The sequence below is a fragment of the Rhinopithecus bieti genome, unplaced genomic scaffold, assembly GCF_001698545.2.
Source record: "Rhinopithecus bieti isolate Rb0 unplaced genomic scaffold, ASM169854v2 scaffold_61298, whole genome shotgun sequence".
Lineage (NCBI taxonomy): Eukaryota > Metazoa > Chordata > Mammalia > Primates > Cercopithecidae > Rhinopithecus > Rhinopithecus bieti.
In genome coordinates, this window is record NW_016823727.1 from 1,699,161 (window position 1) to 1,707,097 (window position 7,937).

Below are 7,937 nucleotides of genomic sequence, written 5' to 3' on the forward strand. Positions count from 1 at the left end.
AACACTATACTTACAAATACAAGGTGAAAAATGGGATTTTAGTGGAAAATGGGATTTTCTTTCACTTAATTTCATTAATTTACATCTTGCCTCATTCCAAATATATGTAAAGTACCTAGATCTTTCAATAGAACATGCGCTGAACATAAAAAAGTGTTCACACACATGAACTAACCAGCTGCACCATCACACTGCCTCCAAGGTAGTATGATAAAAGGCAGGGATGATAAAAGGCAGAACATATTTCCAAAGACACTCAAGATCTCTGAACTAGAGACTTCACCTTTCACACATGAATGAAATGATTCAAAAATCATCTTTCTTCCAAAGTCAATTGAAAACCAGTGTGGTCATGTAGTTCGGATCAGGCCAGGGGCAGAGCTTGAGAAGAAGAGCTGACTGTAGCCAGCAGGGTCCCTAAGTAAATAAGGCTTCATGTAACCATATACAGCCTGACAGAGTAGGAGAAGAAAGGAAAGGAGTGAGCAAGGGGAAAAGGTTTAGAGCACCTGCTCTTTGCCAAGCACTAAACTGAAATGCTTATTGTGTGCTGTCTGATGTAGTAAGGTGCAGGGATATTTTAATGTTCAGATAGGAGTTTGATCTAAATATTTCCAAATAAGTCAGTCTTCTTCCTGATGTTACCCTTGCCAACTGCATGCCATGGGCTGTCATCTCCAGATCTGCCAGTCACCCAGTTAGTTGCTAATGATCCCAGATTTCCCCGCCTCCCACCACTCTTGAGTATCTCATAAGCCACTTCTTAAACTGCCTGCCATAGCCAAGGTGAGGAGGGCTTGGGATTATTTCAAGAGGTCTACCGGATACCTTGGATTTCAGAGCCAGAGTTGTGAACAAGACTTCACTTTTCATGTTCCTCATTTGTATCTGCCTCTTTCCAAAAAGGATTTGAAGTACCGAAATCTTTCAACAGTATGTGTGCTGCGAGACATTTCATAAGAGAGAGAATTTTGGGAACTCTACGCAGAGGGACAGTATTTACAAAAGCAAGACAAAGTGAGCAAAGGAGAGAAAACAAACGTCTTACTGTATGTGGGAATGAGCGAAAGGAGAGGGGGAGAAAGACTGAGCACAGTTGCACATGGGGGTGGAGCTCCTTATGATGTTTTAGTGATTAAATAGGTGACACCTAGGAAGGGTGATCACTTGGCTTTGTGGCAAGAAGTTTGTCTAAGCCATTCCCAGCACCTGGTAGGCTTCTTCCTGTATTAGGACAGCTTCACACCAAGATTCCTTCCGGAACCTTGAGCCTAGTTAACCCTATGCCCATTAACCCTGCCATGTTATACCTGCTATGTCAACCTCTCTTATGCTGACATCCCCTTTTTGTTCTTCACGCACCTCCATCTTCCCACCCCTTAGCACTATTCCAAACCGTCACCACTTCTTCAAGTGGCTGACACCTCCTATTCGCAAGGTTCCAAACAGGGGTCTGTGCACTAAGTCTGGCCCTCTGCCATGTTTTGCCTAATCTACACATCCCACCTTTATTACTGGCAAGAGCCAAGAATCTGCAATCTCCTGTTTGCTGAAGTCTCCAGCACCCTCTGTTGTTTCCTACTCCCCTTCTCCACTCCCTATTGTTCCCACTCTCTGTTATTTCCCAGTCCTTCCTGTGTTCCATGTCTTGGTCTGGGTGGTAGTCAGCTAAGTCTATTCAGTTAATAAAACTTCACAAAGCACTTATTTTGCAATTTTCTATGAGCACATTATATACCAGCTTAAAAAAATTTTTAAGTTAATTAAAAAGCAGAATCTTGATTTCTCTGGATAAACCCTGCAGTGGACATCATTATTTTCCCCATTTAGTAGATTAAGATATCTGAAAGGACAGTTTGTCTATGGTCATTCAGCTGGTACACGACAGAACATAGGAGTCACACTTGGGTAGACTGTACTTTTTTGTTTGTTTGTTTTGTTTTGTTTTGTAGAGGGAGTCTCGCTCTGTTGCCCAGGCTGGAGTGCAGTGGCATGATCTCGGCTCACTGCAAGCTCTGCCTCCCAGGTCCAAGCGATTCTGCTGCTTCAGCCTCTTGAGTAGCTGGGATTACAGGCGTGTGCCACCGTGCCTGGCCAATTTTTGTAGTTTTAGTAGAGATGGGGTTTCACCATGTTGGCCAGGCTGGTCTCGACCTCCTGACCTCAGATGATCCACCCGTCTCGGCCTCCAAAGTGCTGAGATTACAGGTGTGAGTGAGCCATAGCGCCCAGCCTCGGCCTGTGCTCTTGACCATTGTGTCTTCCTTCCTGTCAAGAGAGTTGGTCCAACCATGAGAGACTCTAATTCTACTCTTGGCTTCTCTTTGCCACTTCAATATCCAAACCATGAGTTTCAGAGATTCATTTATATTGTTTATATTATTTGTTTTATATGCTGTGGTAGATTAAAAGTGGTCATGAATTATTTGCAACTCCTTTCATTGAGATGTGGGATCTTACTATCCTCCCCTTGACTTTGGGCTGGTCTTAACAATTTGCTTAAGTGGTAGAATGCAGTGGAGATGACACTGCTTGACTTACGAGGTAGACTGGAAGAAGATTTGTAGCGTCTGCCTTGGTTTCTTTGAATACTGACTCTTAGAATCCAGTTGCCAAGCTGTGAGAAACCCATAGAGAGGTCCACATGGAAAGGAAATGTGGACACTGGCTGACAGCCCAGCTTAGCTCCCAGCCCACAGCCAGCAGCAACTTGCCAACCATGTGAGAGAGCCATCTTGGAAGTGGATCCTCCAGCCTCAATTGAATGACCCCAGTTAATGCCCCATAGAGCAGAGATGAACTGTTCCCGCTGAGCACTGCTCAAATTGCAGATTTCATGAGAAAAGTAAATGACTAGAATTGTCTTAGGCCACCAATTTTTGGGATGGCATATTATACAGCAGTAACTGGAACACCAGCCAGTTTTGCTTAACTAATATACATTAGAATCATATGTAAGATCAAAAAATGTTTTTGCTTTCTTTAATATTAGTGCTATCATAGAAAGTTTCTCCTAGCAAAAACTTAACTTTTAATTCAAGCCATTCCTGGAAATCACTCCAGGAATTATTTTCGCATGCTACAAATGTTATTTTCTCTATCCTCACTAAAGCAAATACCAAAGACCACCTATAGTAGTACACATTTGCTGACCAAATTGAAACTTTCTAGGGAAAAAACACATTTGCTAGTAGAATATCAACAAAGTGACATCAAAATAATTGTAGGAAGTAAGCCAATGTAAAATCAGTTTCTCTATGAATTTGTGAGTTGCTAGAAATTAGGTATGAAAACTATACAGTCTAAAGTTAATTCTTCACATTGCTAAATGAGCAGAAGACTACCATCTCACGTTTTTGGTCGGGGCTCTCCACTTACCCAAGACATTTGCTTGGCAAATATTTTCCTAGCCAAACTGCACAGTCACCCAGGGTGTGTTCTACCACACTGGACCAGCCAAGTTGGACAGTGACTGATTACCAGGGTCATGTGTTTACTGCAAAGGGAAGTCATAAGGTTATAGCTCCCATTTCTTCTGAGCCCTTTGCAGTATGTACTCTCTGTGCTGTTTCCCCAGCAAGATAAGTGAGGTAGGGAAGAGATGCTTTTGAATGCATGGCTGGTCATGAAATGCCTGTAAGAAACTTGATAGGGATATGGGTGATATTGACATATGTATTAGAAAGTTGATTGTTCTATGAAAACCTAAAGAATGATGGGCACTGCTCTAGTCTGAATGTTTTTGTGCCTCCACCCCCAGTCAATTCATATGTTGAAACTTAATCCCCAGTGCAATGGTATTAGGAGGTGGGACCTTTGGGAGGTGATTAGGTCAAGAGGGTAGAGCCCTCATGAATGGGATTAGGCTGAGTGGGGCTTGTTTGCCCCTTCCACCACATGAGGATGCAACAAGAAGGCTCTGTCTATGAGGAAGCAGGTCCTACCAGACACTGAGTCTGCCAGTGCCTTGATCTTGAACTTCCCAGCCTCCAGAACTGTGAGAAATAAATTTCTGTCGTGTAGAAGCCACCCAATCCATGGGCATTTTTTTTTATAGCAACCTGATTGGAGTATGACAGCCACAGTAAATAGTTAAGTGAAAAAAAAAGAAAAAGCAGATTGACAAATGGGAGGTGTGATATTACACAATTTGTTTGACGTAAAGATGGATGAATAAGAGATGGTGAGTTAGGGCTGGGCACGGTGGCTCACACCTGTAATCCCAGCACTTTGCAAGGCCGAGACGCGTGGATCACCTGAGGTCAGAAGTTCGAGACCAGCCTGGACAACACTATGAAACCCCGTCTGCACTAAAAATATAAAAAAGTTAGCCGAGTGTGGTGATGCACACCTGTAATCCCACCTACTTGGGAGGCTGAGGCAGGAGAATTTCTTGAACCTGGGAGGCAGAGGTTGCAGTGAGCTGAGATCACGCCACTGCACTCCAGTCTAGGCAACAGAGTGAGACTCTGTCTCAAAAAGAAAAAAAAAGAGATGGTGAGTTAGAAAGAGAAGTGTTTTTTAGCAAGGCCAAAGAATCTATTCTTTTAGATCAGGGAGGGGTGCTACTCAACTCTGCAGCTCTGAGTTGAAAGTAGCCACAGATTATATATAAAGGGATGGATGTGGCCATGTGCTACCAAAACTTTATGGACATTGAACATTGAATGTCATATATTTTTCACATGTCACATAATATTATTCCTGTCTTCAGTCATTTAAAAGTATAAAAACAATCCTAAGCTCACGGGCTATATAAAAGTAGGTGCAGACTGGCTTTGGCCACAGGCTGTAGTCTGCTGACGCCTGTTGTCATTTGGGTTGGGGATAAGTTGGTGGTTTGCTTTCACTCTCTACTGTCTAAACTTTTGTGTTTTTGGAACTTTTTAGAACAAGTATTACTTTTTTTTTAGATGAGATCTTGGTCTGTTGCCCAGGCTGGAGTGCAGTGGCATGACTGTAGCTCACTTCAGCCTCAAACTCCTGGGTTCAAGTGATCCTCCCACCTTAGCCTCCCAAGTGGCTGGGACTTACAGGCATGCACCACCATACCTGGTTAAGTTTTTAAATTTTTATCTTTAATAGATATGATGTTTCCCTATGTTGCTCAAGCTGGTCTTGAACTCCTGGACTCAAGTTATCCTCCTGCCTCTGCTTCACAAAGTCTTGGGATTATAGATGTGAGTCATAGCGCCTGGCATATGCCTCTTAAAATTAAAAAAAAAAAAAAAAAAGATATTTCCATGTTAGAGCAAAGGAAGAGGAGAAAGTCTCTGTGTGGGCCCCTGTTAGGTTTCAGTGAGAAAAGGACAAGTGATAGCACCTCAGGGCTCTTGTTCGAATAATTCAAGATCTCATTTATTCCCACTGACCCACCCAGAATTGGGTTGAAAGTCCCATTGGTTCTCTCTAAAGAGATTTATGAACTTAAGTTGTAAACAATTTAAGGTAAATAGTGTTACTAATTATAAATTATTTTCATCTGCTTGTTAAAGCCGGCCTATTAGAATATCAGCCCGAGAAGAGGGTGAGCTTAGATTAAGATAACTTGAAAGCAGCAACACCAAATCCTTTTTTTTTTTTTTTTTGGTTTTTATTCTGTATTTTATTACTGAAATATGTTGTCCTACCCATCCCACCCCACAATAAAAATCTCACTCAGGCCCCCCATTTCTTTCCCTCATCCCCTCTTCTACCACACCATCCCGGAACAAGTGATCCAGGATTCACTGACCACTGGCCATTTTGGAGTGTGTCCATTGGGTAGCAATGTGGAAACCACCAGGGCCTTTGTGAAGAAAATGGAGGGGGTTGAGGGAGTCCCAGGAGGGGCTTATTTGAGGGCCTTGGCCACGTGCTCATAGGCGAGCTCGATCTCCTCATCATCTGGACAGGTGGAAGCGAATTCTTCCCGCGCATAGGCATTGCTCAAGTACCGATGCACTCCCCGGAAGACCTCGGGGATGGTGAATCCCCAGTACTTCTTACACACCACCTGTACTATGTGTAACTTTGGCAACAGGTTGCAGTCAGCCAGGGTGAGCTCGTTGCCATCCAGAAACTTCCTCTGAGAGACACCTTCATCTTTAGCACTGGTTTCATCCACTTCTTCTGGGAGGGCGGATGTTAAGTAGTTGTCTAAAACCTTCAGGGCTTTCGGGAGTCCCTTCTCCAGATTATCATTGAGTGCTGGGTTTGAATTCTTGATGTCGGCAGAAAATTTGGCAAATATGTCCAGCCCAGCAGTGTTGGACTCAAGGTTCAGAGCTGCCAGCTTGGGGTACCTGGGAGGGCACAGCACTGCCTCCAGAAATTCCTCAATCTTGTTGGTGTCTGTGTGCACTTCAGTGCCATACAGCAGGCTCCTGGGCACAGCTTCTGCACTGTCTCGGTCCGCCTTTTGGTGTCAATGGTGGTAACATTGAAGGTGACTCCTTTGAGCCACAGTACCATGAACAGTCTCTGGGAGAACAGGCAGTTCCCAATCTTGGCCCCATCACTGCCAGCCTTCACGAACAATTCGACCTGCGGTTGTTCTTCAGCCATGGTTGCGTCGGGCCCACCATATTCTTTTTTAAACGCTGTTACCCATACTAATTCAGACTTCCCTCTCTTCTTATTTTACCCACAACTGACTATGCTTGTATGGTACCTATCTTAGGCTAGTTTGCACTAGGTCTGTTTATGTTCTTTTTGTCTGTCTTCATTCTCTGTAAATTCCCTGAAGGCATGGGTCTTTATATAATACCTTTTATTCATTCACATATTCAACAAGTATTTACTGAGTGCTTTCTACGTATCAGGCATTGTTCTGGGACCTAGGGATACTGGTGTGAACAAAGCAAAATTTTGATCTATGGAGCACACAGTCTTGGTTGAATCTGACTTTGTCCTGTTGATCTGCACTAATGTTTTTCCTCAAGGATAAATTAGCTTTACTTCACAGGTCAACAGGGATTGATTATTAGTGGGTGCTTAGGTAGTGCTGTGATCTGAATGTATCCCCCAAAAGTTTATGTGTTGAGAACTTAATTGCCACCGTAACAGTATTAAGAGGTGAGGCCTTTAAGAGCTTATTAGGCCATGAGGGATCTACCCTCCTGACTGTAGGTTAATGCTGCTATTGTAGGAATGGGTTCCTGATAAAAGGATACATTTGTCCTCCTTTTTCTGTTTCCTGTGTGCCTGCTTCCTTGCCACATGATACCTAGGTGACGACCCTGGCCAGTTGCTGTTGCCATAGTCTTGGACTTTCCAGCCTCCAGAACCATGAGCCAAATAAACTTCTGATCTTTATAAATTACCCAGTCTGTGATATTCTGCTACTGCAGCAGAAAAAGGACTAAAACAGGTAGTGTGTTAGGAGGCATTCTGAGAGTCAACTCGAAAGAGGACCCTTGTCCGTCACTCATCTGGGAGAAGAGTATTACAGCACGTGGGTCACATATATGTCATCCCTTATATAGATTGTGAATTGTGGCACATGGGACGCAACTGAGGGGCAGGGTGATGTGGTGATGGTGAAATAGATAAAGATTTGCTGTCAGGATTCAGATTAATTTCCCTTCTGCCTCTTCTTTGTGACATCACCAGTGGAGCCTTAGTTTCCTTTTTAAAATGGGCAAAATAATGTCTACTTTAGAAGATTATTTTGGCCGGGCGCGGTGGCTCAAGCCTGTAATCCCAGCACTTTGGGAGGCCAAGACGGGTGGATCACGAGGTCAGGAGATCGAGACCATCCTGGCTAACACGGTGAAACCCCATCTCTACTAAAAACTACAAAAAACTAGCCGGACGAGGTGGCAGGCGCCTGTAGTCCCAGCTACCCGGGAGGCTGAGGCAGGAGAATGGCATGAACCCGGGAGGCGGAGCTTGCAGTGAGCTGAGATCCGGCCACAGCACTCCAGCCCGGGTGACAGAGCGAGACTCCATCTCAA

General features: G+C 43.9%; 1 pseudogene across 1 annotated transcript; it reads right to left on the reverse strand.

Moving 5' to 3' along the window:
* Positions 1 to 5,590: 5,590 nt before the first annotated feature.
* Positions 5,591 to 6,553, reverse strand: LOC108521803 (chloride intracellular channel protein 1 pseudogene; annotated as a pseudogene). Its single transcript, XR_001883284.1, has one exon. The product of XR_001883284.1 is annotated as a chloride intracellular channel protein 1 pseudogene (transcript).
* Between the last annotated feature and the right edge of the window lie 1,384 nt (positions 6,554 to 7,937).